This window comes from Sceloporus undulatus, chromosome 2 (assembly GCF_019175285.1).
Source record: "Sceloporus undulatus isolate JIND9_A2432 ecotype Alabama chromosome 2, SceUnd_v1.1, whole genome shotgun sequence".
NCBI classification, from domain to species: domain Eukaryota; kingdom Metazoa; phylum Chordata; class Lepidosauria; order Squamata; family Phrynosomatidae; genus Sceloporus; species Sceloporus undulatus.
The window spans coordinates 315,534,154-315,543,888 of NC_056523.1; the positions used below are offsets into that span (position 1 = coordinate 315,534,154).

A 9,735-nucleotide genomic window follows, 5' to 3' on the forward strand; every position below is an offset into this window, starting at 1 on the left:
CTGGGTAATATTTGTTGTTTGCCTTCAAGTCATTTCCGACTTATGGTGAATCTAAGGCAAACCTATCATGGGGTTTTCTTGACAAGTTTCCAGAGGGAGTTGCCAATGCCCTCAGAGGCTAAGAGAGTGTGACTTGCCCAAGGTCATCTGGTGGGTTTCATGGCTGAGTCAGTATTCAAACCCAGGTTTCCAGAGTCATAGTCCAATGCTCAAACCATTATATTACCCTGGCTCCCTCTGGGTAATATAGATCCATGATATTTCTACCATCAGATATATGTGAGGTTCCATGCGTCCTTTTTTATATAATGACATTTTGCTCTTCCATTAGTGAGAGTTCCTAGTGGGGAAGTTGTATTTAGTGGTCAGGCCAGTCAGCTTCTCTATGAAGCTGAATGCATGGGCCAAAAGCCCCACATTTCCTCTGGACTGGCATCGTCCTGTGCAGGCAGCTCAGGCCAATAGCAGTTTTGGACCACCCGAGCCCCAAAGTTTCCAGGAAATTCCACTGCAACAGCTGACAGACTGGACAGCCTCATCCTTCCTTACTTGCTATACCATATTTTCTATGCAAGCCCCAGTCATGGACTGTAATGGTAGAAAGGGGTGCCTGGGCACATGGGTGAAGCGAGGAATTCTGTTTCTGCATTTATGGGCCCCAGCAGGGCTTGAACAGAGAACACACCAGCATCAGCAGATAATGAATGTGCAGTGGCAGCAGCTCCAAAACCAAACAAAATCTGGTAACTAAGATCTACATCCTTTATGAGTTAGTTGCATACAGGTCCAGCCCAAAATATGTTGCTGCTTGAAGACAATTTTCAATTAGGGCCTATACAGGTTAGCAGGATACCACAAGCCAATCCTGGGGATGGCCCAGGGACAGAACCAGGTTGGAACTGCAGGCAGGTTGCTATGGGGTATCCTGCCCATCTCCATAGGCCCAAAGTGTATGACACCTTCAGGCAGCAACATGTTTTGGGCTGGACCTGTTTGGAACTAACTCGTAATAAATACTTACTTACCAGATTTAGTCTTATTTATTCTTTAAAAAAAATTCCTCATCAATTATCTCCCTACTGTTTTCTCTTAACCTTCCTTTTTGTCAGATTTCCTCAGCCTTGGCCTGCAGAATTATTTTTAGTTTGCTATTTGTTCCTTTTAAGAATTGAAACATGGTTGCATTTCTATTCAGATTTTTGTTTTGTTTTGTTTGGCATGGGGAAATGACACAGGGATGCAGTGGCTTTGTGATTAAGACACTGACTCTGATGATTGCAAGGTCAGCAGTTTGGCAGTTTGAGACCCAATTACTTTGTGATGGAGTAACCTCCCATCACTAGTCCCAGCTTCTGCAGTTCGAAAGCATGTAGAAGTGTAAGTAGATAAATAGGTACCACTTCGATGGGAAGGTAAAAGTGGCCTGAAACAGATGGGCCAAACAAAGTGGCTTCCGGCTGCTTCAAGGGCATGATGTTTACATAACGCACACCCCCAAGGTAGTTGGAAGCCTCACAGAGGTTGTGCTGAAGTGGCAAGAGCTGCCCCCATTCAGGACTGTGGCAGCATCCCACTGTAGGAGTGGACCATGCAGTCACCATGGTCTCGGTGTGATGAGTGCTGGAGCAATTGGAGGCCATTCCTTCCAGACCATCTACTTCAGCAAAGCATTCCATGCAGCCATGCTGGCCACATGACCACAGAATTGTCTTTGACAATGCTTAGTAACAGAGAGTAGCATCACCTCCTACAGTCAGACATGAATAGACCATCATGTCGAAGGGGAAACCTTTACCGTTTTTGTATGCCATGTATGATAAATGTAATACATAAGAGATTAACGATAGTACAAAAAAGTACAGCTGCCCCTCCATTTTCATGGGGGATCTGTTCTGGAACACACGGTGAAAATGGAAACGTGCTGATATTCAAGCCCCATAGGCTTGAATGGTGGTGCGAGGGCGCAAATTCCAAGGCCGTGCAAATGGAGGGGTGACTGTATTAGTAACTAACAAGCAAACAAACACCAATATGGAAAAACAGCAGTGTCATCACTTGGGTTGATGTCACCTAGTGCAGTAACTCATGGTGTCATCCCTCTGTTGACTTCCTCCCATATCACACCATATAGAATCCTAGTAATACTTTTTGAAGTAATGTCACTCATAAATCTTAAATCTCTCACATCACTGAATGCAATAGTTGTGACAAAGAACTAGCAAAATTAGTGAAAGTTTGGTAAGATGTGATTTTTAATAGAAACATTTAAAAAGGATTTTTTTTAAAAAAATTAACACTTTTAAAAATTAAACATTTTTAAAAAATAAATAAAAATGAGGGCCTCTCTTCCCCTGAGCCTCATACTACTCACATCATCTTTTGAGCATCTTAAAGGGATAAAGGCAACCATAGCTCATTTCTGCCAAAAGGCACATGTTTGGGGAACTGTGGTGTCACCCTCCTTAGGTGTTACCTGGTGTGGCCTGAACCCCCTGTGCCCCCTAGTAATACCCTGGAGAACAGAATGCATTTTCTGGACCGTTAGTCCAACCTCCTGTTCTGGTAGCAAATTAGAATGGAAATGCTGATATTCTGATTTATTTATTTTTTTGTACTTGCCATACCTTGCCATAAGTCTGGACCTCCAAACCGGGACAAATGTAGGACAAAATTTTCAAATGTAGGGCACATTTTTAAAAAATGGAGGACACACGGAAAAAATTGATGGTTTTTTTAAAAAATGTTAATATAAATACATGTTTCTTAGGCATGATCAAAATGGAGGACATTTGGGCATTATTCCTAGACAGATGACAGAAATCTACTTTCCCTTTCTGGCCACACCCCCCCCCCATTCCAAACAGCACATTTGGGCATTGAACATGGCTTTACTTAACATGGCAATCTCTTGCATATTTCAGAGGCTTATTCCATAACCAAACTCTTTGGATTTCATACTGAATATGTCAAGGTGGTTTAACAAGAAGTGGGTTTGCCCTTGGATTCAACTGTTCTTCTCAAAAGCGTGTAATTGGTCAGGGGACTTTGGTTTTTTTTCACTGTGAGCAACTCACATTGGTCGTGCCTCAGAAGCTGGCTCATTTCATCATCATCATCACTATCCTCTTCCTCCTCCTCTTCTTCTTCCTCCTTGTCCCTCCCCCTTCCTCCTTCCTTCCTCCTCCTCCTCCCTTCCTTCTTCCCTCCTTCCTCCTTCCTCCCTCCTCCTCCATCCCTTCCTCCCTCCTTCCTCCTTCCTCCTTCCTCCTCCTCCTCTACTTCCCAGCCCAGGCCCAAGTGGAAGAGGAGGTGGGTGGCTGCCTTGGCGCGCTCCCCCCTGCTTGTGCGCCAAGGCAGGAGGCAGCCAGCCACCTTCCGCCTCAGCCTCCTCCTCTGCCTCTGCCTCCCGGGCCCAAGGAAGTGCCCAGTGCGGAGGTGCGCCGGGTGGCTGCCTGCCAGTGCATGCTGCCTTGGTGTGCGCGCGCGTGCATGCAGGGAGCACCAAGCCAGGCAGGCACCTCTGCCTCCTCCTCTACTTGGGCCTGGGCTGGGAGGCAGAGGAGGAGGAGGAAGGAAGGAGAAAGGAAGGGAGGCTTGGAACGGAGGAGGAGGAGAAGGAGGTGCACCTCCTGCGCACGCCCGCACCCCCTCCCCACCTCCACGCCACCCTCCTCCCACGCACCGCCTCCTCCTTCACTTCCAAATGGAGGAGGAGGAGGAGGTGGGTGGCGCGGCCACGCGAGGAGGCAGGGGAAGGTGGGTTGGCGCCGCGTGGGCCCCAAACCGGGGGCTGGGGGCCAAACCGGACCGGGACTGGGAGGGGCCCCCCAAAAGTGGGTTTGTCACGGGGGCCGCCGGGTTATGGCATCCCTAGCCATACCTTGAATAGTAGTACATGCATTCTGGTGAGTACATACAGTGGAGGCGTCTCCATTCGCAATTTCTCTTCGATTACTGATGTTAAATAGTTAGGAATGGCATTTTGTCTTATTTAGAAACAGGGTTGATTTGTATCCCAGCCCTAACTATTTCGATATATGTATGCAGTTTCATATGTTCTCATCATTCCCCTCTTCAGATTTACTTTGGTGAGAATGATATGTGTGTTGAGTACTTTATATATTCAAATGCCTACTTGGCTTCTTGAATACAGATTTAGCAAATTACTTAGGAAATTAAATTTGGATGCCAATTCTTTTCTCTTTTGTTTGTTTTAATGACATTTTCATGATCAGTGTTGACACTGAATGTGACGCTAAAATTCATTATAGTTACATATTCTATAAAATAAATTACATAGTGTATGTGAACAACAGCATTAACCTGAAAATATATCCAGGAGCAGCCGTGTTAGCCATAAACAGTGATACTTTTGAAACTCCACTGGCTTCTTCTTTGGGCAAATGTGTTTAATAATAATAATAATAATAGTAATAATAATAATAATAATATGTATTTATATCCCACCTCTTCCATTTGGCTCCATTCAGGAGGGAAAAAATGATAATGTTTGAATCACAGGCCTATGCTTTGTCAAGATTTTTTGTTCTTATTGTTAACTATCTTATGTTCCTATCTGATGGGAATCTCCACTCTTTCTCTGGATTGTAATGGTGTACTTAGATTGTACTGACAACTTTCGATGAGATTACTAATGTGGCATAACTGTGTAGCAAATTATTAAATGCTATTCCATATGATTATTCTGTTTATTTTAGTAATTTGAGATTTTCCTTCTTTATAAATCAAACTCCACTGAGATTATTGCTATTACCTTAAAGTTAAATGAAGGACAACACTGAAACATATCATGGAATTGTTCGGGGAGCTTGCAGCTAGAGAATCGATTCGAAGCTCTTTCCCTTATCAAGGAGGATGAAGAAGAGCAGCATGGACAGACTTCAGGGACAGAGCAGGGGAGCCTGAGAGTCCCACCCGAGGGAACAGTCGCTGCTAAGCCTCGGAGGAGGCATGTGGTCGTAGTGGGGGACTCCTTGCTGAGGGGTACAGAAGCAGTGATATGTAGGCCTGACAAGATGTCTCGAGAGGTGTGTTGTCCTGGGCCCAGTGCTATTCAACATCTTTATCAATGACCTGGATGACAGAATTGGAAGCATACTTATCAAATTTGCAGATGATACCAAATTAGGGGGAATAGCTAATACCCCAGAGGACAGGATCAAGATTCAAAATGACCTGAATAGACTAGAAAGCTGGGCCAAAGCTAACAAAATGAAATTCAACACGGAGAAATGTAAGGTATTGCACTTAGGGCGGAAAAATAAAATGCACAGATATAGGATGGGTGACACCTGGCTGAATGAAACTACGTGTGAAAGGGATCTAGGAGTCCAAGTAGACCACAAGTTGAACATGAGTGAACAGTGTGATGCGGCAGCTAAAAAGGCCAATGCTATTTTAGGCTGCATCAATAGAAGTATAGTGTCTAGATCAAGAGAAGTAATAGTGCCACTGTATTCTGCTCTGGTCAGACCCCACCTAGAATATTGTGTCCAGTTCTGGGCGCCACAATTCAGAAAAGACATTGAGAAACTGGAGCGTGTCCAAAGGAGGGCGACAAAAATGGTGAAAGGTCTGGAAACCATGCCCTATGAGGAACGACTTAGGGAGCTGGGGATGTTTAGCCTGGAGAAAAGAAGGTTAAGAGGTGATATGATCGCCCTGTTTAAATATTTGAAGGGATGTCATATTGAAGAGGGAGCAAGCTTGTTTTCTGCTGCTCCAGAGAACAGGACCCGGAACAATGGATGCAAGCTGCAGGAAAAGAGATTCCACCTGAACATTAGGAGGAACTTCCTGACAGTTAGGGCTGTTCGACAATGGAATGCACTCCCTCGGAGGGTGATAGAGTCTCCTTCCCTGGAGGTCTTTAAACAGAGGCTGGATGGCCATCTGTCAGGGATGCTTTGATTTGGATTTCCTGCATGGCAGGGGGTTGGACTGGATGGCCCTAGTGGTCTCTTCCAACTCTATGATTCTATGGAAGGGAAAAATGGCAGAAAATTCACATTCCTATACTAAAGAGCAGTGAAGAATGAGGTAACTTTAATAAGTCCCTTCCCCTTTCAGTTTTTAAGAATGGCACCCATTTTTTGCACATATTTTTATTTCTCCAATTACAGTGGTACCTCGGGATACGAAATACCCAGGTTACGAAATTTCCGGGATATGAAAAAATCCCATTGGAAATAATTGTTCCGGGTTACGAATGTTTTTTGGGTTACGAAAAATTTTTTTGGTGCTTTTCGGCGCTTTTTCGCACGAAACGCGGCTTTTCCCCATTAGCGCCTATGGCAATTCGGCTTACGAAGGCTTTTCGGGTTACGAAAGCGGCCGCGGAACGAATTAATTTCGTAACCCGAGGGAGCAGTGTATAAGAATGTGTTCTATTTAGCTCTTTGTTGTGTTTAACGGATGCTGATTCCTGTTGTGCTGGTAACTGATTTGAGAAAATGAAAAATATCAACTCTAGAAATCCATTATCTGGCTTTAATTACTTGAGCATGGTTCATCCTAATATTTCATGGCCTGCTAAGCCAAATAACATGGCATTATTGCTATGCTGGCAAGAATTTGGCATGTTCCACTAAAATAATGATCAGGACCACCTGCTCAGAGTGCTGTGATTGAATCAGACGGCTTTGCTTAACTTTGTTGGAACTGGTATGCCTTCGAAGAAAATCTTTTTGTCTTCCCTAAGTATTGTCTGTGTAGCTTTCCTAATTGATTATTTATTATGTATGAGACAACTTTGAGGTCTCATAGAAGGACTTTGTAAGGATTTTCCCCACCCTCTTTCATTTTCTGTTTGAAAACATGCATGTCTGATTATTATTGTGTTTACTTTTTGTTCTTGTAGCCTTACTCTTCGTAAACCATATCAGTTTTGCTGACAGTATGAGTGCTGGGACTTTGCATCAGCAGATGTGGCAATACTTATTCTTAGTCCTAATCTGGTAGCAATGTACAGGTACAGATTATTCCATTCATGGAATACAGAATGCAGTAGAAAAGGGGCAAAGGGGGATATTATAGAAGTCTTTAGTGCTCTGGCAGAACACAGGTATCAGACTATGTGATACCATTCAGGTAGCCCTCATATTTCAGTTCATTGGTAGTCAGGCTCTTAATACCTACATTTTGTCCTGCACATGGTCATTATCCAGTAACTGTATGAATGTTAAAGTTAAAAAATTTTTATTGGAAAGAGAAAGGTGGGGTGAAAAAGAGCAAACTAGAATGGAAGAAAAAGGCAAAGAGAGAGGAGAGTTCTGCTGCCTTCCAGGACTGATGGTACTTGGTTTGAAGAATCTTTGATCTCACTTTATAAGCCTACATTTGGGGGGGGGGGGGGGGTTGCATCATTCATATGCCACAAAATGTAGAATCATTTCACTAGGTCCTGGTTACTTCCAGAATTACATTTAGATAGTTTTCTTGTTGAATCACTCCAGAGATAACAGTTGGTTTCTGAATATTTATTTGCAGTTCATATTTAGGTTTTCTCCTATATTTGGAGTAGGTATACATTGCCATCTGTATGCCAAGATAACTAATATGGGACTGAAAGTTGTATGCAGACATACTTTAAGTTACTTTATGTCTATATTGAAAATGGAATGGATCTTTATTTTGCTGTGAAATAATCAGTTTTCAGGGGGGATATTGCAAGGGAAAAACCAAGTGCGTTAGGACAGCATATGTGTTAAGACATCAACATTAGATATTATATTTAATTAATATCACATCCTTTAAGCTTTTCCAGACTAGAATGCCTCTGAAAACTCTTTCACACATGTACTTTCATTCCTCAGCAATTATTATTATTATTATTATTATTATTATTATTATTATTATTATTATTATTATTATTTCTATACCGCTTTTCCGCAGTGATCAAAGCGATGTACATAGTAAAATTATTAAAACAAGATAAAATTAAAACCATATTACATTAATTACAATATACAATTAAAATCCTCTTCCTAGGTGTATGTAAATGAGAGGGAGAATGGGATCGAATATAACTTCAGTGTACATGGGGGAATGCTTGGTTAAAGAGAAAGGTTTTAAGTCTCTTTTTAAACAGTTCAAGGGAGGAAATGAGATGGAGCTCCTCGGGAAGACTATTCCAATGCTTGGGGGCCGTTACTGAAAAGGCCCTCTGAGAAGTAGTAACATATCTCGAAGTAGGGACTTTGAGCAAGTTCTTCCCGGTTGTTCTGAGAGTGCGGGGCGGATTATATGGGGAGATGCGGTCCTTCAAGTAACTCGGGCCCAAGCCATGTAGGGCTTTATAGGTAATTACCAACACCTCGTATTTTGCTTGGAAGCGAATAGGCAGCCAGTGAAGATCTTTTAAGATTGGTGTTATGTGGTCAAACCTGGAATGATCGGTGACCAATCTGGCGGCCATGTTTTGTACTAATTGAAGCTTCCCAGTTTGGAACAAGGGTTGTCCCATGTAGAGCGCATTACAGAAATCCAAACGAGAGGTTACCAGAGCATGTACCACCGTTTCAAGGTCCCTTTGGCCCAGGTAGGGTCGCAGTTGGCGTATTAACCAAAGTTGATAACAAGTGCTTCTGACCGTCGCATCAACTTGGGATGACCCAATTTTAGCACTAGGTTATGGCATCCATATATGCCATACTTTTCAGAAGAGGCCATCTTGACTGACAGCTGCCAAGTAATGAGAGTAATGAGGGCTGCAGCCTTAAGATAACCCTCAGATTTAGGACTGAGCTGAACCAGACATACATTAATATATGAACCAATCTGGAGACTATTCAGAATTTACCCATCCTATGTCCAAAGCTGTATCAGATTTGTTTTTCTTTTTCAGGTTCTTTCACTTTGAATACTGAGCTAGTTAGGAATCATGCAGCACTACAGACATTGTTTAACAGAATAAAACAATTCACTCTGTTATCAAAATGAAAAGCTTGTCTTAAGAACTTTTTTTTTTTTTTTGGTCTTCAATTAACTGTTCTTCTCCGAACCTTTTAATACTTAAAGATTCCACTCTGCAAAACAAGGAACAGGCAGCTTGTGTCTGAAAACATTTTACTATTTTAAAACTCAGAATCAGTAAGCCTCTTGTCAACAGCTAGCTGTATGCTGATAGCTTTTAGGCTTGCAAGCTTCCAACTGTTTGAAATCCTGCACAACATGCAGTGCACAGCCATATCCTCACACATCTCTACTAATCCAAATTTTTCCTACCTACATTTCACAGCAGGTCAACTGTATTTCCAGTCCACTTTATTCCCCTTTAGTGTTGGCATCTTCCCCAGTGCTGTTCACATGGCGGTAATAATGGCAACAGCATCAGTCCTCTATAGAGAAGGTATATTGATGGCATTCCAAATGGAAGTCTGGGCTCCTCAAGGAGCAAGAAACTGCACATGGGACATGTACTCTTCTGGAGCCTTTCAAATGGAAAGAAAGCTTACTCACTCACAGATGATTAGTCACCTGGGAAACCCAATGAACATGGAGAGGGAAAGCATATTTCCCTTTGGTGTGGAAGGAATGATCATACCCAAGAGCATGGTCCATTAGATATGAACAATTTTTAAAAGATGAGATTTTGAAGTATTTAATTTCATACCAGGAAATTGATGTTTTGGATAAACTGTTGATTGTAGAATTTAACCAGAAATAATAATAATAATAATAATAATAATAATAATAATAATAATAATAATAATA

The 9,735-nt window shown here is 42.3% G+C and overlaps 1 protein-coding gene across 14 annotated transcripts in view; it reads left to right on the forward strand.

The window, feature by feature from the left end:
- The window catches only part of TCF4 (transcription factor 4), a 438,455-nt gene that overhangs the window by 89,420 nt on the left and 339,300 nt on the right, over positions 1 to 9,735 (forward strand). The window lies entirely within an intron of this gene.